At 36.2% G+C, this 23,006-nt stretch overlaps 1 pseudogene; it reads left to right on the forward strand.

The window, feature by feature from the left end:
* The first annotated feature begins 18,179 nt into the window (after positions 1-18,179).
* On the forward strand, positions 18,180-18,280 carry LOC111819586 (uncharacterized; annotated as a pseudogene).
* Positions 18,281-23,006: the final 4,726 nt, after the last annotated feature.

A 23,006-nucleotide genomic window follows, 5' to 3' on the forward strand; every position in this document is an offset into this window, starting at 1 on the left:
TGTGGGTAAGAATCAAGGTGAATGTAGCAGTTTCCCTCATTGCTTTCTGAACCTAGCAAGGAAGTAAATCATTAGTAAAATTTTTAAGATATTTATTTTTAGAATTTTTAGTTTTACATAATGAAAATCAGAGCTAATAATAAAGAAAACTATGTCAGTTGCTACTTAATGATCACATAAATCTAAATCTATAGGGCTGTATAGAAGTGATTAAGGGACCAGGGTCTCTGGTTAAATTTCCTGGTTCTGAATCCAGTTTCCATCACTTACTAGATTCCTGATTTGGACACTTATGTAACTTCTCTGTGTCTAAATTTCCTCATCTATGTAATAGTACCTACCTTATGGGATTGTGAAGATTCTGTGCATTTTTTGCAAAGAATGGTGGTGTAAATATAGATATATTCATGGTCTCTGTTCTTCAAAGTACAGAATTTAGTTGGGAAGTAAGTGTCTGTGTGTGTGTGTGTATTTAGATAAATACGAATACAGTGTAGTACAGTGCTATAGAAGAGATGTGTTCAAGCTTGTGTAAATACCTTTGTTCATTACTCCTACTCCACCTCTCCAATAATCTTTTTCTCTTATTTGAACAAGTTATCAAATCATTGTTAATATAATCATCAGTTTCATTCCTTCAAATATTGGTTTCATTTTAAAAAATGCTAAAAAAGAATGTAAAATCTTTTAATAATATTTTTATAATTTTACAATTACAGTAACAGTACTTAATTTATTGACTCTACTTTTCCTCCCTCACTCATTGGATGAATCAGGAAAAAAAAAAAAAAAAAAATCCTGAGACATATCAAAAAAATGCAGGAAGCCAATTACTTTGACTTTTTTGAAACTTCGGTAGTAGAGGTAATATTTCAGACCCTGATACCCTAAAACAACCAGTGACTAGATCGCTAATCAGTGGTATTCTGAATAGAATCATAATCCACAGTCCAAATGTCTAATGCGAGTGAATCAGATAACAGGTATCCCCCGCTTTGCGAAAGGTCGCTTTCCGCCGCTTCGGTTTTACAAAAGACCTATATTAGTACATGTTTTCGCTATCTGAAAGAAATCTGAAGAGGATTTTCCCTCTTACGAAAAAGGTGGAAATAGCGTTCGGTGTTTGTTTTGCAGTGAGCCGTTAAAGAGGCAGCATGCACAGGGAGCAGTGAGAATGGCATCGCCAGCTCCTTCCCGGGCAACTACACTCAGCATCTCAGCTTTTTTACCATCATATGTTAGTGTTATCTTAGTTTTTTTGTGTTATTTGGTATGGTTTGGTAGGTTATTTTCTGGGTCTGGGAACACTGAAAATTTTTTCCCATGTAAACGAATGGGAATTGCTTCTTCGCTTTACGACATTTTGGCTTACAAAAGGTTTTATAGGAAAGCTCTACTTTCAGATAGCAAGGTTAAACTGTAGTTCACAGACATGGACTTTCCTATAGCAATCTCTACAACTCTTAGGAAAAAACATATATATTCTAATCAGAAGACTTGGGTTAGAACCCTCTGCAACTGCTTTAAGTCTCATTTTTCTTATAAGTTGGCAACAGCAATAATGAATGCCAAGACAGACGATTGTGTTAAATGAGAGGAGTTGTGGAATAACGTTAAGTTTTTATCTTGCTTCTATAGGCTTTAGAAAGCTTTGTAAAGTGTGTGTTTAAATATCAGTGAGTCAATATCATTTCAATAAAATGCCAGCCTCTGAGTAAACAACCTCTAGTACTATGTCTTCCATAGAACAGAGAATGAGAAGATTGCTTTCATTTAAATTTCTAATCAAAGCCTCCTTTAATGCAATTGATTTTAGGGAGTTGTGAACATAAATTAATTAAATCAGGTTGTTTTCTTATCTTAACCTGGGAACACTAAGACTAAAAATAGTTTCATTTTAAACAGAGGTGCTTTCTCTCTCTTTCTCTGAGTAACTGACATATTTGTACTTGGATAGAGAACAAAATCAGGGAGACGTTCCTATGATTGAGGCAGAGGAAACATGTTCAAGGGCATACAGATTTTTAGATCAACAGTAACTATGCAACTAATTGTAAGGAGTATCATTAGGTTGAAGGAATAACATAGTATTAGTGTCATATTTGAACTCCTATCTGCCAATTTTATGATTTTTTATAGTTTTATCTCATTTATTAAGGTTTGTTACTATTTTCTTCAAGTGCTTTCTCATGGTGTCAGGAATGAGAAGATGATTAAAAGAACTTTGTCATGTTACCTTATAGGTGTAGTTATTGGTTGAACTATGTATGTAAGAAAAGCAAGAAAATTGCATATACTGTTTGGGGTATCTTATAATAATAATCTCCTTTTACTAATCTCTTTTTATTTCTAACAGTAATTAGCTAATATCCTATTAACCATCACTGGAAATATTTTTGGACGTCAGTGCCGTTATGCCTTAGGACTTATTTAGCTTTTCAGTTTGTGAACACTTCATTTTTCCATGGAGTTAAGCTTACCTGATGACACCTTGCCAGCCTTGATGGTCTTAGATTCTTTAAAAGTTGCATTAAATTATATTAATAACTTATTGTGCCTTTGTTATTTAATAATCCATTTTCTAGAATTGACCAACTGGGTTCTCTGTAGAAACATATTCTTCACCGGTATAGACTTCAGCATGGATCTGTTAGAGAGATCATACACTATTCCCCCAGGGACACTTCCAGTTTATGCTTGTTTTTTATAGTACTTTTCAATGACTCCTGTTTAATTTTTAATAATGTCCCATGTCAGATTAGATATTATGGGACCACTCTGTTATATAAAATAAAATTCCTGAATTTTGTGGCAAAATTCTCTTCTAAGATATTTTGATTTATTGTCTTCATAAGGGTATTTGTACTTCACAGATCATGCAACTGGAGTTTTGGTATTGAAAATATGGTCACTGCAGTGATAGATAATTTTGTTTTCATGTGCTAGACACTCAGTCAGTATTTGTTGAATTGAATTCACTCATTTGACCATCAGATTTAATTAGTATTCTTGCCTAGACTAACAGCAGGAAGGAGTTCAGAATATTAATTTATCCCAAATGTTTGTGGAGCACCTTCTATGTGCCAATCACTGCTATAAGCACCAAAGAACACAGTAGTAAACCAAATTGACAAAGTCTTATGCTGTCTGTCATGAAACTTGTGTTCTAAAGCCCTTAATAAGGTAATGATATATATTTATTATGTTACACAGATGAGGATTTGCTCTTTTACACAAGTTTCCTGGACAAAGGGAAGGCTTCATTTAAAACCTGCCTGTTCTCATAAAGAACTTTCAATGATTAAGGTTAACTTTATACCATGCAGTGTTGCTGTGTACCTTATCCTTTCTCTGACTCAGTAGCTTGCTTAGCATCTTATGTCCTTGTCATGGATTGAACTGCGTCTTCCAAAATGTGTGTCAACTTGGCTAGGCCATGATTCCCAGTATTGCATAACTGTCCACCATTTTGTGATCTTTTGTGATTTTCTTATGTGTTGTAAATACTACCTCTATGATGTTAATGAGGCAGGATTAGAGGCAGTTATGTTAATGAGGCAGGACTCAATCTACAAAATTAGGTTGTGTTTTAGGTCAATCTCTTTTCAAATATAAAAGACAGAAGGGAGCAGAGAGACAGGGGAACATCATACCGCCAAGAAACAAGAGCTAGGAGAACAGCATATTTTTTGGACCTGGGGTCCCTGCACTGAGAAGCTCCTTGACTGGAAAAGATTGATGACAAGGACCTTTCCCTAAAGCCCACAAAGACAGAAAGGCTTCCCCTGGAGCTGGCACCCTGAATTCGAACTTCTCAACTATTAGACTGTGAGAGAATAAATTTCTTTGTTAAAGCCATTCCACTTGTATTTGTGTTATAGCACAAGATAACTAAGACAGTCCTCCTGGAGTTGATGGTTCCAGTTGCCCATGATTTTTCTGTTTTGATTCAGTAAATAAACAGTTCAGAAAATTAAATTTCTGGTAGTCTTAATATCATCCTGTGTTCTAGCCAACGAGTTCATGTACAGGGAAAACTTCTAACCTCATTAATCTTTGAAAGCATTTTTTTTTTTAATCACTAAGAAGGACAGGTTATTGTCATTTTCTACCAACATATAATTTAAGATTTTTAGATGTATCCTGGAGCTTCTCAAATGATTATTCTTCTGAGTAACCATCTTCTCTTGTTATTTGGCTCTTCATAAAGCCCATGAATATTTTTAAGCTTTAATGACTTAGGTTATGGGCATAAAAGAAATGATCAGCAGTTTATATACTAAAGCATACTCATTCAAAGTGAGAACAATGATATCATAAAATTAGAACCATTTAGAGTTTGAAATAGACTTAGAATGTTCTAGTTTAATTCCATAGTGTTCATATGTGCACAGGAAGCGTGGAAAAGAAATGATAATTGACTTGTCCAAATTTACAAAGCTAATTTGTGGCAGAGTCAGGAAAAGAAGCACGATTTTTTTAGTTTGATTTTAAGAATTCTGATTATAAAAGTACTATTTAAGTTTGAAAAATTCAGAAAGTATATGGAAAAAAATTAACATCTTACTCAAGATAGATTACCATGGTTGCATGAATTCTATTTAAAAATATTACACCTTCTGAATAATATTGAAGTTTCACTCTGTACACTATTTTATAACTTTCTTTTAAACACTAGAAGAAACATTAATGTAATATAATACCAGGAATGCAAGTTTGGATTGAAAATTAAGGAAGAGGGATCTTTTAATTTAGATATAGAAAAATCTTGCTTTTTTTTAATTAAAGATTTACAAAGTATTTGAGAAGAGACAGAATAATATGCATACTTCAATGTCATTTGATAAAAATATTTATTAGTAAGTTCAAGCAAGATACATCAAAGGGACAATGCTGTCCTAGATAAAGTATAAAGGTTCATGTGGACATTGCTTTCTCCATCACAGGAAGTGGTATTTCCTATCTCCACATGCGCTCTGGGTTATATCCTCTCACAAATCCTCAAGGTTCTTGCTCAGTTAATGATCTTTTTTCTCTTGTATCATCATCTTCCTTTCAGTAAGCTCTTCCTCCCAGCATTCAAAATGCTCAACATACTACCATCAAAAAAAAAAAAAAAGACAAACAAAACAGTAACAACCAAAACACATAAACCTGTGTCCTCTTGTCTCTCTCACTCATCCATCTTATACCGGATGGGAAGTCGGAGACTTGTGGAAACTATCAAACTAACTTGGCACAAGTATGTAACCACTTTGTGCTCACTCCACCCCCAGTTATAATAGTTTTATAAAGTGATTTGTGACTCTTTTACCTCTAAAATTAAATGAGTCTAAAAAAATTAAATTAAATTAAATGAGTCTAATGAAGAATACAGGAAATACCCTCCACAAGGTGGTAATGTTGTTGTTAGGTTGTGGTTGACTCGGTTCTGACTTATAGCAACCCCATGTACAACAGAACGAAACACTGCCCAATCCAGGGCCATCCTCAGAATCATTATGTTTGAGCCCATTGTTGCAGCCACTGTGTCAATCCATCTCCTTGAAGGTTTTCCTCTTTTTCACTGAACCTCTTTTACCAAGCATGATGTCTTTCTCCAGAGACTGATCCTTCCTGATAACATGTCCTAAGTACATGGGACAAAGTCTGGCCATCCTTGCTTCTTAGGAGCATTCTGGCTGTACTTCTTCCAAGACAAATTTTTGCATTCTTCTGGCAGTCTATGGTCTATTCAATATTCTTCACCAACATCATAATTCAAATGCATCAATTGTTCTTCGGTCTTCCTTATTCATTGTTCAGCTTCTGCATGAGTATGAGGTGATTGAAAATACTATGTCTTGGGTTAGGTGCACCTTATTCTTCAAAGTGACATTGTTGCTTTTTAACACTTTAAGAGGTCTTTTGCCATAGATTTACCCAATGCAACATGTCCTTTGATTTCTTGCCTGCTGCTTCCATGGGCTTTGATTGTGGTCCAGGTAAGAGAAAATCCTTCACAATGTCTATCTTTTCTCCATTTATCATGATGTTGCTTATTGGTCCAGCTGCGAGGATTTTTGTTTTCTTTACATTGAGGTGTAATTCATACTAAAGGCTATAGTGTTTGATCTTCATCAGTAAGTGCTTCGAGTTCTCTTCACTTTCTGCAAGCAAGGTTGGTCATCTGCATTTCACAGGTTATTAATGAGTCTTCCTCTGATCCTGATGCTTTATTTTTCTTCATATAGTCCAACTTCTCATATTATTTGCTCAGCATACAGATTGAGTAAGTATGGTGAAAGAATACAAAACTGACATACACCTTTCCTGATTTTAAACCATGCAGTATCCCCTTGTTCTGCTGGAACAATGGCCTCTTGGTCTATGACCAGGTTCCTCATGAGCACAATTAAATGTTCTGGAATTCCCATTCATTGCAATGTTATCCATAATTTATTATGATCCACACGGTTGTATGCCTTTGCATAGTCAATAAATCACAGGTAAACATCTTTCCGGTATTGTCTGTCTTCAGCCAAGATCCATCTAACACAAGCAATCATATCCCTTGTTCCACGTCCTCTTCTGAATTCGATTTGGATTTCTGGTAGTTCCCTGTCAATGTATTGCTGCAACTACTTTTGAATGATCTTGAGCAAAATTTTACTTGTGTGTGATGTTAAAAATACTGTTCAATAATTTCTGTATTCCACTGGATCACTTTTCTTTGAAATGGGCACAAAGAAAATCTACTCTTCCAGTTGGTTGGCCATGTAGCTATCTTCCAGATTTCATGGCATAGATGAGTGGGTGCTTCCAGCATTGCATCCGTTTGCTGGAACATCTCAGTTGGTATTCCGTTACTTCCCTGAGAGTTGTTTTTCGCCAGTGTCTTCAGTGCAGCTTGGACTTCTTCCTTCAGTACCACCAGTTCTTGATCATATGCTACCTCCTGAAATGGTGGAACATTTACTAATTCTATTTGCTACAGTGACTCTGTGTATTCCTTCCATCTTCTTTTGATGCTTCCTGCATTGTTCAAGTTTTTGCTCATAGAATCCTTCAGTATTGTAACTCAAAGCTTGGATTTTTTCTTCAGTTATTTCAGCTTGAGAAATGGAAGTGTGTTCTTCCCTTTTGTCTTTCTAACTCCAGATCTTTGCACATTTCTGTATAATACTTTACTTTGTCTTCTCAAGCTGCCCTTTAAAATCTTCTGTTCAGCTCTTTAACTTCATTTCTTTCATTTGCTTTAGCTACTCGACATTCAAGAGCAAGTTTCAGAGTCTCTTCTGATATACATTTTGGTCTTTTTTTTTTCTGTCCTTTTACTGACCTTTTGATTTCTTCATGTATGATGTCCTTGATGTTATCCTACAACTTGTCTGGTCTTTGGTCGTTAATGTTCAACGCATCAGATCTATTCTTGAGACGATCTTTAAATCCAGATGGTATATGCTCAAGGTCATACTTCAGCTCTCATGGACTTGTTTTAATTTGCTTCAGCTTCAACTTGAACTTAATATGAGTAACTGATGGTCTGTTCCACAGTTGTCCCCTGGCCTTGTTCTGACTGATAATATTGAGGTTCTCCATCGTCTCTTTCCACAATTGTTGATTTGAATCCTGTGTATTACATTAGGCAAGGTCCATGTGTGTAGTTGCTGTTTATGTTGTTGAAAAAAGATATTTGCAATAAGTTGTTGGTCTTGAAAAATTCTATCATGTGATCTCCCATGTTGTTTCTGTCACCAAGGCCATGTTTTCTAACTACTGATCCTCCTTTATATCCAACTTTCATATTCCAACCACCACTAATTATCAATGCATCTTGACTGCATGTGTGATCAATTTCAGACTGCAGAAGTTGGTAAAAATCTTCAAGTTTTCCATCTTTGGCATTAGTGGTTGGTGTGTATATTTGAATAACAGGCGTATTAACTGGTTTTCTTTGCTGGCATATGGATATTATCCTATAATTGACAGCATTCTACTTCAGGATAGATCATAGAATGGTCTTTTTGATGATGAATGTGACTTCACTCCTCTCTAATTGGTCATTCCCAGCATAGCAGACCATGTTATTTTCTGACTCACAATGGCCAGTACCAGTCCATTTCAGCTCAGTAATGCCTAGAATATCAACCTTTATGCATTCCATTTCATTTTTGACAACTTCCAATTTTCTTTGATTCATACGTTGTACATTTCACGTTCCAATTATTAATGGATGTTTGCAGCTGTTTCTTCTCAGCGTGAGTCATGCCACATCAGCAGATGAAGGTCCCAAACTTCACTGACTTCATCCACATCATTAAGGTTGACTCTACTTTGAGGAGGCAGCTCTTCTTCAGTCGTCTTTGAGTGCCTTCCAACCTGAGGGGCTCATCTTCCAACACTATATCAGACAATGTTCCACTGCTATCCATAAGATTTTCACTGGCCAATTTTTTCAGAAGTATATTGCCAGGTCCTTCTTCCCAGTCTGTCTCCACAAGCTACTTTTTCTTTATTATTTCTAGGGAGTGCTAGACCAAGTCTAATTGTGTATTTTACATTGTATAATTACAATTCACAGCCATGATCTCATTTCCATTGATTCATTTTGAGATTCTGTATCCATTCAGATTTCTAATGGTGCAAGGTACCAGGGTCAAGTTATTCTAATATAGATTAAGGAAATCTATATTTAAATGAAATGAGCTCTTTGTGTTATTTGACAAAGAACACTGGGCTTGAAGTCTGTTACCCCAAAAGTATATGAATCAAAATTGGAGTCAGAAGATCTTAGTTCTAATGCTAGCCTTGCCTCTAGTCATCTGTGTGACATTGGAAAACCAGTGTTTGCTGGTTTATCCATTTATACAATGATGGACATGATACCCGATCAGGTGTTTCAACGTTTATTTTTTCTCCTTTTTAGGAGTAGTACCCTTTCTTCAAATTAAATTTACTCAGAAGTCCAAAATATAAAACAGATAAAATTTTAATTGTTCTGGTTGGATTTAGGGTGGGGACCCAGAGCCCTACCCTCTCCCCTTATCCTGCACTTCCAGGGGTACCCAAGTGCCTCAGTGACAGCCTTAGAGATCTATTAGACTAAAGCCACTGGAGTAGATAATTTCTAAGGTTCCCTAGAGTTGGAACATTAAACTAGTTTTGTTTTCCGACTTGTCAGTATCTAACAATTAAATATAAATTATACTTCCACTAGATGGCAGTAGATGAAACCTTTGTTCGATCTGTTTCAATCTTCACAATCTTAGGTCAATATTTAAGCACACATTTGGACTGCTTAAAAAAATTGGAAGAATTGAATTTCCTTATATTTTATGCTTTAAAATGTTTGTTTTGTTCAACCTCCTCATTTACTTTTACTTAGTGTCCTATTTTCAATACATTGTGGAATTATTGGTAATCCAAGTAGTTTTTATGATATCTGGTAAAATATTAGCCTTGGTGATGAAGTGGTTAAAGAGCTTGGCTGCTAACCGAAAGGTCAGCAGTTCAAATCCACCAGCTGCTCCTTGGAAACCCTATGGGGCAGTTCTAACCTGTCCTATAGGGTCGCTATGAGTTGGAATCGACTGGACAGCAACGGGTTTTTTGTTTTTGGTTTTGGTTTGGTAGCATATTACTTGCTCTGGTCACGAGTTTTACAAATTGCATAATATTCAAATAAATACACTTAGATGAGCATCTAAACGTTTTTACTAATACCGTCGGCCCTCCATATCTGTGGATACTGCATCCATGGATTCAACCAACCGCGGATCGAAAATATTCAGGAAACAAAAAGTTCCCCAAAGCAAAACTTGAATTTGCCATACCCCGAGCACTCCGCTGAATCCACGGGAATGAAGTGGTGTGTAGGCATTCCCTGCTGTCGCCTCTCGCCATTTCACAATCCTCAGTCTCTCTCTAGCACTTGGTGAGCATCGTTCACCTCGCGTCGTTTGTTTGCTACTTGTGTGCAGCCTTTTGTTTCTGGAAAAAAACGCTCCTAAAAACCAAGGAAGTGGTCAAAGCAATCCCTCAGAGGCTAAGAGGGAGTGCAAAGTGCTATCTCAATGAGAAAATAGAAATCTCCCATCTTTTGAAAACTGTTACATCGCTGCCGAAGGGAGCCGTAAGAGCGATAAGAAGGAATGGCGCATGCGTGCAATAAAGGAGAAAGACGCTGATACTCGCGGAAGTGTTAGTGCTGACCCTGCAACGCAAAAATGGTCTCTCTGGTTCATGATGAAGTTCTTGCAAGGACTGAGAAAGCATTAAGTGGTAAGTGTAAGCGTTAACAATTATTTTCATAGCATTTACATTGTATTAGGTATTATAAGTAATCTGAAGATGATTTAAAGTATACGGGAGGATGTGCGACATTATATGCAAATACTACGTCATTTTATAGGGACGTGAGCATCTGTGCATTTGGGTATCCAGTCCTGGAACCAGTCCCTGGCAGATACCAGGGGATGATTATATCTCTTTGTTTTTCCAGCTTCCTGGAAACCTAACGTGTAACCCAAAGGTAATAGCAACAGGGTTGCTGTCCTTTCCTATTCCATACTACCTGCCCCCAACCCCAACACTGAAATTTTGATGATAATGGCAATATGCATTATGTATACTATTAATGTTGCAAGATGGAGAGGCTTTCAGTTTATATTAACCAAAACCAAACTCATAGCAACCCTATAGGACAGAGTAGAAATGCCACATAGGGTTCTCAAGGAGCAGCTGGTGGATTCGAACTGCTGACCTTTGGGTTAGCATCTGTAGCTCTTAACCACTGCGCCACCAGGGCTAGGTGATAGAAATTCATTATAAGGATAACCAGAAAGTGAGGCAGCACAGGAAGCCGCTCTGTGCTCCTGAGGAGGGACCAAACAATAAATTCTTCCTTTGGAATTCAGCGGCAGCTCTAGTGTTCTCTGGGACCCACCAGTTATGGTAACCTTATGCAACACTGTTGCTGTTGTTAGCTGCTTGGAGTTGGCCTTCCATTCGTGGTGATGCTATGCACGACCCATCCTTGGTTGCGGATCAGACTGTGGTGACCCATAGGATTTTCCTTGGCTGTTTTTTCAGAAGTAGATCTCTAGGACTTTCTTCGTAGTTCATCTTAGTCTGGAAGTTTCGCTGAAACACTCAAAACCCACGCCTCCACCGACAGACAGGTGGTGGCTACACATGACGTGTATGGGTAAGGAACTGAACCAGATCTGGAAGGAAGGCGACGGTTCTACCACTGAACCACCAATACCTTATGCAACACCAAGCCCCCCAGAAATTGACCCTCCTCCTCTTTTTGTGCATCACTTATTTCTACTCTCTAGCATGAGAGAACTGGTTGGGTCAGTTTGCTCCTGGGAGGTGCAAACCGTTAATCTCTCAACTATTACCAGAAGGGTTGGCAGTTTGAACCCACCCAGAGGTGCCTCTGGAGACAGGCCTGGCAGTCTGCTTCTGAAAGGTCACAGCCTTGAAAACCCTGTGAAGCAGTTCTACTCTGCACACATGGGGTCGCCATGAGTCAGAATTGACTCGACAGCAGCTAACAACCCCAGCAACAAAAATCTTCCATAGATCATCCCTAATGGACAGAGTCTTGTGCTGCTTTGTTAATGCTGATTAGATCCCACTGAGGACAGCTTACACATGGAAGGGTGAACACCCAGAACATTCAAAGTTTATACCTGTTCTCCAAGTGAAATTAGTACTAGCTCCCTATTTTATTCTCAGAATTTTCCCAGTTTGAATGATAAATTACACAATTACCTGAATACAGAGTTATCTTTTTCTTGAGCAATAATTTCTGCTCTTCAGGCCAGGGTCAGGTGGTTCTAACTTTGCTCATGCAAGAAGAAGTGCCTGAGGCTGCTTTCTCAGGCAGGAGCTGTGGGGCCAGCAACAGGCATTTAAGTTGTACCAACTGACTGCCAATTATGTAGTCCTTAGAACAAAAGAAAAGATGATTTAGGAAAGAAAGCTAGCTTTAAATTCAAGTGCTCTCCCTCATTAGTTCTCTTTTACCCCCTAGATAAAATCTTTCTCCAGTGCTTTGTGGAAAACAGGATATGATTTTCATTATGGAAGATAGTGTAAAGCTAGAAAAGACTTTAAGTGGCTTGCCTGTATTACATTAGAAATATCAGGGAAAATTCCAAAATTAGAGCTTCACAGATGGTTAGTTCACCATCTCTTATGCATAAATGATAGATTGAGTCTTTAATTATGATTCTTAATAATAATTCACATTGCCATTAAATGTATGGGAAGCAGTTATCTTTCCATCTAAGTCATTACCCAGAATTCTCTTAAGTAATCATCTTTATATCCTTAAATACCCCTTTCTCCCATTAGTTCTTTATCGTTTTAATTGAATACAGCTAACATAGTGAATCATAGATTGTAAAGTCTTTACCCCTTTAGAACTGGTTTATGATGAACAAACGTTAAGTGATTGTTTGAAATATTTAACCCAGGGAAGAAGAGAGTGAGTTGTACCAGTCTTCAAAATATTAAGAGTTTTTCAGAGAGAACTGTGATGAACTATTTGCCTATCTTCATACAGAACATCAGAAAGAAAGATTAAATCATAACTTGAGACATTTTGTTAAGAACAATTTCCTGAATACTTGTTTCCTTGCCGTTAGAATAGGCTTCTGAAGACATTTATGTAAAGCTTTTTCTCTGGAAATTATTTATTTCACTTACGGTATTCCAAACACTGTCATGCTGAATTGGAAGTGGTGGACATAATGGGCTCACAAAAGTTACTGTGTTACTTTGAGCAGATAATGTATAGAAATGGCCACTTATTTGGTTGAAAACGTAGTAGGCCTTCCGGAAAGATTCGCTTTTGTCACCAAAATCCCATTTCATTTTCCTCATCCTGAACATAAAGAAAGAATATTATGTGTTAGCCTCCTAGCAATTAGGTAGTGCCATGTGACTAGTTCTGGCCAATGAAATGTGATCAGAAATCATCTGAGTCACTTTCTGGATTAGCATGGAGGAGCCAGTGTGCTTACTCTCCTTGTTCTTCCAGCCACAGTGATGGTTGAGGCCATGCAGTGTGATGGCAGAGCCACAAGATTGAAAGAGCCTGGATTCCCAAGATTCTGCTTGGAAGGGAGCTGTACCGAAGAGAACTTTGAATGAAGAAAAAATACTTTTATGTCATAAGCCACTGAAATTTCAGGGTTCCTTTGGAGCCCTGGTGGCACACTCATTAGGGGTTATGGCTGTTAACCAAGAGGTCAGCAGTTTGAATCCAGCAGCTGCTCCTTGGAAACCCTTTGGGGCAGTTCTACTCTGCCCTGTGGGGTCGCTATGAGTCGGAATCGACTCGACGGCAACGAGTTTGGTTTTGGTTTGTTACCATAGTATAGCCTGACCTTACTTGTTAATATAGGGAATGTTGAAGCTTAGTTTTTAAATTTAATTTCATTTTTCTGACTCGGCTTAGTCATCGTCAGAACTGATTCTTTCAAGTAAGTATTAAGACAGTCATTACTTAAAAGTACAAAACACATAAATTTATCATATAAAACATTTGTAATTTGAATGGGACCTGAGATTATTTGGAACCTGTAGGCTAACTTTGCACCATATATAATCTGTAAAATCCTTAAAATAAGGAAAAATTTGTAATGTTTTACAGAGTGTGGTTTCAACGATCAATTTATAATTTTATAGTTCTCTGTTTTTATTTGTAGAGTAATTGTGTTGTGGAATTAGAAAAATCATCCAATTTCTATGACATACATAAGCTCTTTCAGCATAGAAACATACATGTATTCACCTTAGAGATAGGGGAACCATATATTTTGGGTTGGCTTAGGGAAGGCTCAGTTTTTGCCTATTGTCTCATTATAATCATTAATAGTGTTTCCTTTCATTAAAAAATTGTCCTAAATTGGATGATACATCATATCATAATGTCAGTGGGGCCACACTGATCAGTGATAGTTTGGAAAACACAAGTATCTGATACAGCTGAACTTCCTTTTTTCTCAGTGCTGTGGAACATGTTACCTCATGGAAATAACATTATATGGGGATGTTAGCTACTCAGGGCAGCCCACAAAAGAGTTTTAAATCCGCGACTGAGTTAAATCATGGTGATTAGTAAATTTAAAATAAAAATTTATAGGTTTTTGTGGATTGGCTCAGGAACCTAATGATCATGTATATAAAGCATTGCATCAAATCAAATGAAAAATGTGGTCTGGTTTCCGATAACCAGCTCACCAAGGAGCTTTAGAACACTGGTACATTTTCATTTGGGTATAAACAGTGGTTTTGAAATGCAAATTCCATTTTCTTAAAACATTTTATTATAGAGACTTTGGAGCATACCAAAAGTAAGTAATAATCTATCAAACCACCATGTAGCTCTCACCTCAGGCCAAATAACCATCAACTAATGGCCAGTTCTACCCTAGCCACACCCCCTCCTACTTTTTCCCTCCTATACTATTTTGAAGTAAATCTAAGACTTCGTATTATTTTATCCGCACATATTTTAGTACTTATCTTCAGATGATAAGGTCTCTGTTAAATGAAGTTTCCATATAATGGTATATGTTTCAGTCATATTTGTCAAAATAGGTTTGTGTTGAAGTTTAACGTGTCAGCATTTGGCCACATTAAATGGATACTATCTCTTGGACTAAGAGTCTCCCCATTTCACCTTTATCAGAACAAACGAACCTTTAAACATTCCAAAAGTAAACTCGACTTTTCCCTTTAGACAATTTAGAAATATATGTACACACTCCAAACCAGAGATCAAGGAGCTGTGAAGATGTGTTCTGCAGCTGTCTCCCTTTGAAGTCTCTGCTGTGACACTTCAGATAACAGTATAACTGAGGTTTCTAGGGAATGGAGTAGACTGATCTTCAAAGAAGAGGTGAATACCTTAGCTGGCAGGTTAACTTCAAGAAAAGCAGTCCTAATAAGTGGAATTTACGGAGTGAATATTAGGAGAACTAAAATAATGTCTTGCATTGATCCGTTTATTGAGATTCGGGCACAACAGCATAGTATTAACAAATTCGATTTCCTTTGTGCTAAAATCATTTCTGTGTAATCTTTTAATAAGCTTAATAGGATATTTAGGAAAGAAAAAAATATTCCCTTTCTGTTGCATTTTTTTATTAAATCCTTATTTCTGATTTGCTTAAAAATAGAAGGCTAAACTAATTTTTTTTTCCTTTATCAAATGTAATTGAAAGAAAAGAGGGAAATTATTTGGTGAAAATTCAATTTTTAGTAAACTTAAGACATTTTGGCAGGTTGCAATAGATTGAACAGATTGTTTATATATTGTACCAACTTCTTAGACTTCTCTCTCTATATATATATATGTATGTAATATATACTGTATTAGTTCCTAGTGCTGCCATAACAAAATACCACAACTGTAGTGGCTTAAAACAAGAAAAATTTATTGTCTCACAGTTATGGAGGCTAGTAGTTCTAATTCAGGGTATCAGCAAAGCAAGGCCCTGTTGTCTTTGAAGGCTCCCTAGGAAGATCCTTTCTTGTCTCTCTCAGCTCTGATAGCCCCAGGCATTCCTAGGTTTGCAGCTGCAGTGTAACTCAGTGATCAATGGCCATCTTCCTCTCTGTCCCTCTGTGTCTCTTCTCCTCTTTTGTAAGGACACCACCATGATTGGATTAGGTCCCACCCTACCCTAGTGTGACCTCACCACGTTAGCTGGTATTTTTGAAGACCCTATTTCCAAACACTGTCATGTTCGCAGGTATCAGGGATTAGAACTTCAATATAAATTTTGGGGTGAGAATATTAAATCATGAAGCCAATCCATGCCATTACCCCTTGTCCGTTGCTGTCATGCTGATTCCAACTCATAGTGACCCTATAGGACAGAGTAGAACTGCCCCAGAGAGTTTCCAAGGAGCAGTTGATGGATTCAAACTGCCGGTCTTTTGGTTAGCAGCCATACCTTAATCACTGCACCACCACTAGGGCTCCAATATATATATAAATATATTTAAAATATACATTTATATATATGTTTAAAAAGATAAAACTAATGTTTTGGGGGCCCTGCAGATAAGATTTATCTTAATTTGGTAACTACCTTTATTTTATCTTTGTATCAATGGCTGAGAAGCCCTGGTGGTATAGTGGTTAAGTACTACAGTTGCTAACCAAAAGGTCAGCTCCTTGGAAATTCTATGGGGCAGTTCTACTCTGTCCTGTAGGGTTGCTATGAGTCAGAATTGACTCGACAACAACGGGTTTGGTTTGGTTTTATCAATGAATACAGTTGATCTTTGACTTCATTTAAGTATTCTATTTAGATTCCAATGCAGGAATAAGCAGCATGGTAAAGGGAATAGTTCTGTTCCTACCACTTAGTTACCATGTAATCAAGGTAAAACCTTGGTTCCCTAAGTATAAAATGATAATACTAACACTTAACCTACAAGGGTGCTATGAGAATTAAATGAGATTACTTACATAAATAAATTTTTAAATCAGTTCTATTTTTGCATTTGCATACAATAAAATGCCCAGCTTTAAGTTAAAACTTAGGTGAGTTTTGACAAATGCAGTCTTGTAACCAACACCATAATCATGGTAGAGATATTTCCATCTCTTGCAGAAGTTCTCTTGTAGTCAGTCCCCTCCACCCACTCTCAGCTTTTGTCAACAACTTATCTGCATGCTGTCATTGCAGTTTTGCATTTTCTGGATTTCATATAAATGGAATCTTTCAGTATGTAGTTTTCGTGTCTGGCTTTTTTTCACTCAGCATAATGCTTTTGAGATACATTCATATCATTGAATGTATTAGTAGATCATTTCATTTAATTGCTAAGTAGTATTTTTTTATTAAATAGATATACCACAAATTGATTGACATTTGTGTTATTTCCAGAGCCCTGGTGGCGCAGTGGTTAAGAGCTTGGCTGTTCTGTTAACCAAAAGGTTGGCAGTTTGAATCCACCAACCACTCCTTGGAAACCCTATGGGGCAGTTGCCCTCTGTCCTGTAGGGCACTGATAGAATCAACTCAATGGCAGCGGGTTTGGTTTGTTTTTTGTGTGTGTTGTTTCCAGTTCAGGGCTGTTATGAGTAAAGGTTCTGTGAATACTCAAATGCAAATCTTTGTGTGGACATATGTTTTTCTGTATCGTAGGTGAATACATAGAAATGGGATTGTTGGATGATACGGTAAATTTATGATTAACTTTTAAGGTAACTGTCAAAGTGTTTTCCCTTTAAAGTGCAATACCGTTTGCAGTCCTGCCAACGATCTATGTACCAATTGCTCCACATTCTCACCAATGCTTGGCATTGTCAGTCATTTAAAAATTTTTAGCCATTCTGGTCTGTGTGTAGTAATACTATCTCATTGTGGTTTTAATTTGCATTTCCCTAAGGCCTAATATTTTGAACATATTTCCTTGTGTTTATTTTCCACTTGCATATATTCTTCAGTGATCTGTTAAAATCTTTTTCCAGTTTTTATTGTGTTATTTTTTCTTCTTGCTATTGAATTTTAAGAATTCTTTAAATATCTGTGGTATAAATCCTTAATCAGATGTATGTTTGCAGATGTTGCTCCCACACTGTGGTTTACCTTTAAAGTCCTTAACAGTGTCCTTTATTTTTATTTTTTTAAACTTTATTGGAGGAATATTTATTTGATAGTATAGTTCACATCAGAATCACTTGGAGGGCTTGTTAAAATAGAAGCTGCTGGGCTCCACCCCCAGAGTGTCAGATTCAGTAAGCCCAAGGTGGGAGATGGATAATTGTTATTTCTACAAGTTCCCAGGTGGTGCTGGTGCTGCTGGTCTTGGGACCACACTGGAGAACCATTGGCCTACAAGTTGAGTGAGAGTTAAGGAGCATCTGGAACTGGTTTGATCCGTTAAGATTGCCTTAATAGTGGCTTTTGAAGAAAAAAAGCTTTTAATATTGAAGACTAATTAAAAAAAATTTATTTTCTGTTTTGTACTTTTTGTGTTTTGTCTAAAAATCACCAAGATATTTTCTTCTAGATATTTTAAAGTTTTAGCTATTATATTTAGCTCTATCAACCATTTCAAATTAATTTTGTGTATAGCTTAATTAGAGGTCAAGGTTCATTTTTTTTTGCATAAATACATCCATTTTTTCTAGTACAATTTGTTGAAAAGACTCGCTTGTGTTGAGAGCACATGTGCTAAAATTGGAATGATATAGAGAAGATTAGCATGTCCCCTGTGCAAGGATGATTTGCAAATTCATAAAGTGTTTCCTATTTTTGAACCTGTTCTGCAGCGTGTACTTTCACCAAATATACAATAAAGTATTATAAAAAAGTTAAACCAAAAAAAAAAAAAACCAAATTGACCACATCTGTGACTCTATTCTGTTTAATGATCTATATGTCTATTGTTACACCAATACCACAGTGTTTTTGTATTTTAGCTTTACAGTAAACCTTGAAGTCAAGTGGTATGAATGTTTCAACTTTGTGCTTTTTTTAAAGTTGTTAAAGCTGTTCTAGGCTCTGTGCATTGCCAGTTACTTTTAGAATAAGCTTGTCAATTTCTACATAAATACTTGCGGAGCTTTTAATTGGGAATACCTGAAGCTATAGGTGAATATGAAGAGAACTGAAACATTTACAGTGTTATGTCTTCTGATCCATGAACATTGTATCTCTTTCTACATTGTTTAGCTATTCTTTAAATGTACCCAGTAACGTCTTGCAGATTTCAAGATAAGGTCTAGCGTGCATTTTGGTAAATGTAGCAACCCTATATGCATCATTTTTGTTGCTGTTATTGTAAAAGATATTTTTATTTCAAAATTTAGTTTATTGCTGGTATATAGAAATGTAATTGACTTCTATATACTTACTTGGGATCCCATACCTTTGCTAAATTCATTTCTTAGTTCTAGTAGCATGTTTTTTCTATTTATTTGAATTTTCACATAGATGATCTCATCATCTGCATATAAAGACAGTTTCATTTTTTCTTTGTAATATGGATGGAATTTATTGATTGACTATATCATTTGTTTTCTTATTTCACTAGCTAGGGCTTCTACTACATTGTTTAAAAAAGTGGTGAGAATAAATCTTTGCCTGACTCCTGATCTTAGCAGAAAGCATTCACTCTTTCACTATTAAGAATAATGTTAGGTGAATTTTTGGTGGGTTTTTTTTCAGGTCGATGACATTCCCTTCTGTTTATAGTTTGCAGATCATTTTTATTATGATAGATGTTGAATTTATCCAGTACTTTATTCTTCATCTAATTTAGTAAGTACCTTAGTTTCTAAGTGCTGCTGTAACAAAAATGCCATGAGTAGGTGGCTATAAAGAACATAAATTTATTTTTTCATAGTTCTGGAGCCTAAAAGTCCCAATCAAGGTCTTGGCCATGTTGGTTCCTTCCTTGTTGGTAGTCCCAGTATTCCTTTGTTCCTTATCTTGTAGACAGTCCTTATATGGCATTTCCCCCCGCCCCTTGTAACCCATGTGTGAGTGTCTCTGTGTCTAATCTGCTCCTTTTTTAACTCAGAAGTGATTAGATTTAGAGCTCACCCTACTCAAGTATGATATAATTAACATAACAAATAAAAATCATATTTCCAAACAGGATTGCATTCACAGGTACGAGGGCCAGGAATTCAACACATATTTTGGAGGGCCACAATTCATTCCATGACAGTAAGCATATGATTTTTGTTTTTTCGATAAAAATATTGTGAATTATATTGATTATTGAATAAACCAACCTTCCATTCCCAGGACGATACGTTATTTTTTTTTATACATTGTTGTATTTCGTGTGCTTATATTTTGTTTGGGATTTTTGCATCTGTGTTCAAGAGGGATATTGATCTTTTCTATTTATTTTATTTAAGTATTGCCTTTGTTTTTTGCATCAGGTAATTCTGGCCTCATAAAGTGATTTGGGAAGTAACCTCCTATTTTCTGGAATTGTTTGTGTGAAATCAGTATTATTTCTTCCTTAAATGTTTGGCAGAACTCAACAATAAAATCATCTATGCATGATTCTTTGTGAGAAGTATTTTAATTATGACTTCAAATTCTTTAATAATTATAATATTATTCAATTATCTATTACTTGTGCGGGAGCTTTGGTCATTTGCATCTATCAAGTCCATTTCATCCAAGATGACAGTAAGCGTATGTCTGTTCACAATATTTCCTTTTCATCCTTCTGATGTCTGCAGAACCTGTATTGGAACCCTGGTGGCCCAGTGGTTAAGAGTTCTACTGCTAACCTAAAAGTCAGCAGTTCAAATCCATCAGCCACTCCTTGGAAACCATATGGAGCAGTTCTGCTCTGTCCTATAGGGTCGCTATGAGTCAGAATCGACTCGATGACAATGGGTTTAGGACCTGTATTTATGTCTATTCTTTAGTTCCTAGTATTAGGTATTTATTGTTTTCTTTTCACTCTGTGGATTTGTCTGTGTTGGAGAGAGTTACAGCAAAAGCTGTAGTTGCCACTATCTTTACATGGATTAGAGTGATAGATATTTTTCATTGTGATTCATGCTCTACAAAGTTTAAAAAGATTCACTTGCTCTGCTTATCCAACCAGAGGCCTTTAATGTGGATGATTTTGAAAATCACCCACCATAAACATACTTGAGAAGTACAGTTATGCCTGAAGTTTGCCATTTTTCATGTTTCCTTGCTTCTTTACACTTTCTTCCCTTCTGATTTTCCTGAGCCGTGTGTGTGTGTGTGTGTGTGTGTGTGTGTGCGCGCATCTCAGATGCATCTCTTAACCAAGTCCTTTCATCTGAATCTCCCTAATGTATCTGGAATTTGCTCATCTCTCTCCATCACAACTGTCTCTGCTAACTACTGCCATTCCCAGCCGGAACTATAACATCCTCATTAGGTTTTCTACTTTTGCTCTTGTCCTCTTCTAATTCCGTTTCCACACAATATCCAAAGGGATGTTTTAGAAATGGAAATATGATCATGAAATTGCCCCCTGCTTAATATCATTTGGTGGTTGCCCAAAATTCTTAATATGTCTAATCTTCATGATCCAGCTCCTGCAAACATATCCAGCTGCATTTATGCACTAGATCACTAGTTTCTGTGCTTCTTTTTCACTATGATCACAGTAAAACCTATATTTTCTACCATCATCCAGTACACATGCATGCCTGAAACAAAAGATTTTACAAACATATTTCTTTTTCTACACTCATACACACACGTGCACACACACTCACACATGTGTGAGGGATTTCAATGTGTGATTAAATATCTATTTCCCCTCACTACAAGGGACCAGGGACTATGTTTGCCTGTTGGCTTATTGCTTTGACTTCAGTACCTAGAATAATGCCCAGCACAGAGTAGATACTCAGAATATATTTGTTGAGTGAATACATATTAGTCTTTGAAGTATGCTTTAAAATCGCGTAATATGACCCTTGAAGCCCTTTCTTTTTAAGATTAGGGAACACCTTGTCCTTTCTCCGAATGGCTCTATTTTACCAGAGGACGGTTATCTCCTAAGATACTGCAAAGTGATGCTGATTTGGCTTATAAATGTCAACATACGGATAAAAATAAATAAGTAGAAATTATAAAGGAAAACCATACAATTAAATTTGTTTCTTTCTCTGACATCTTTCTGAATAAAAAATATCTGCTTTGAACTTTGATTTGTTTAAGGCTGTTGTCAAAAACGTGTCTTAGGAATCTCACTGTTAATTGCTCTTGAAATTTTGTATTGCAAAGTCCATTGGTTGATTTTATACTTTCTATTTCATCTTTAAAGAATTTCATTTGGAGTTATACTGAATGTGTAAAGAATCCTTTTCCCAGTTTTCAATATATTCTAAATAGGAATTACAAGCTAAATTAATGTCTGTAAAAAGCATGTCATAGAAAAGTTTTTCCCTCAATAGTTTGCAATTAAATCATTTTCTATAGTAAAAGAAAAGCTGAGAAAATATTTCCCATTCCTATTTATAGATGTTGTCATTGTATGTGTTAACTACAGTAATTTGCACTTGTGACAATTTCCTTTTGAAATAGGTAATAGTAGCTATTTCAGGAACAGAAATTCACACATTAGACATTCAAATATATACTATACAGTATAGGGAGAGAAGCTACATACTTTTTTTTTAGTATTTAATATTAATTTAATATTTTTAATTTTTTTTTTAAAAGGAGAACATCTCATTCCTTTTGTCCAGATATTTTTTGTTTTCAGGCAGAGATACATTTTCATTTAGTAGACAAGATTCATTGTTGTAGAATCCATTAAGCAGTAACTGAGTGCCTAAAAGCTTTAGGTGTTATAGAGGATGTTTGGAAATCTGATGAAATGGGAATCTGAGCTGGACAGGTAGGAATCATTAAGTTTAGGGGCATACTAGAGTCAACTTTAAGATGGATTCATCATGACGGTTTATAAAACCATCCAGTATATAATTGGTGTGGTATTGCATAGATATACTTCCTTTCTAGGATATCCTAGCTGGGTATTGAGCCATTTAACTTTCAGTGTTGGATATAATTTATATTAGCTTCAAGCACTAAAATCAAATGGTTTTACCTATTAACTATTTGGTGGCCCTTACACAGTCTATCTTTAGTCCAGGGTTTGAATGGGAGCAGAAGTGTGTTACTCTAACCCAACTGCCTTCTGAAATACCAACATTTGCCAGGAGTGAACCAAAAAAAAAAAAAAATCTAAAATCATCTATTGTTTGCTTTTCTTAATACATATTGTGGTTATTGTCTCTTCTGAAATCATTTAAAAGAAGAATAAGGTTATTCTCGTTGATTTTTATAATTAAAGAAATAATGGACAGGAAAACAGGCTCACAAGTTGCTAGTGGTTAGGGACTAGTCTTTCATTTTGCTACTCAATCCTTGAATCCTATGAATTTATATATGATTAGATGATGTGTCCTCCTAACAATGATTTATTAGGAATTGACCGTTCTTGATGTTTTGTTAGGTGCCATC

Source organism: Trichechus manatus, unplaced genomic scaffold, assembly GCF_000243295.1.
Source record: "Trichechus manatus latirostris isolate Lorelei unplaced genomic scaffold, TriManLat1.0 scaffold00012, whole genome shotgun sequence".
Classification (NCBI taxonomy): domain Eukaryota; kingdom Metazoa; phylum Chordata; class Mammalia; order Sirenia; family Trichechidae; genus Trichechus; species Trichechus manatus.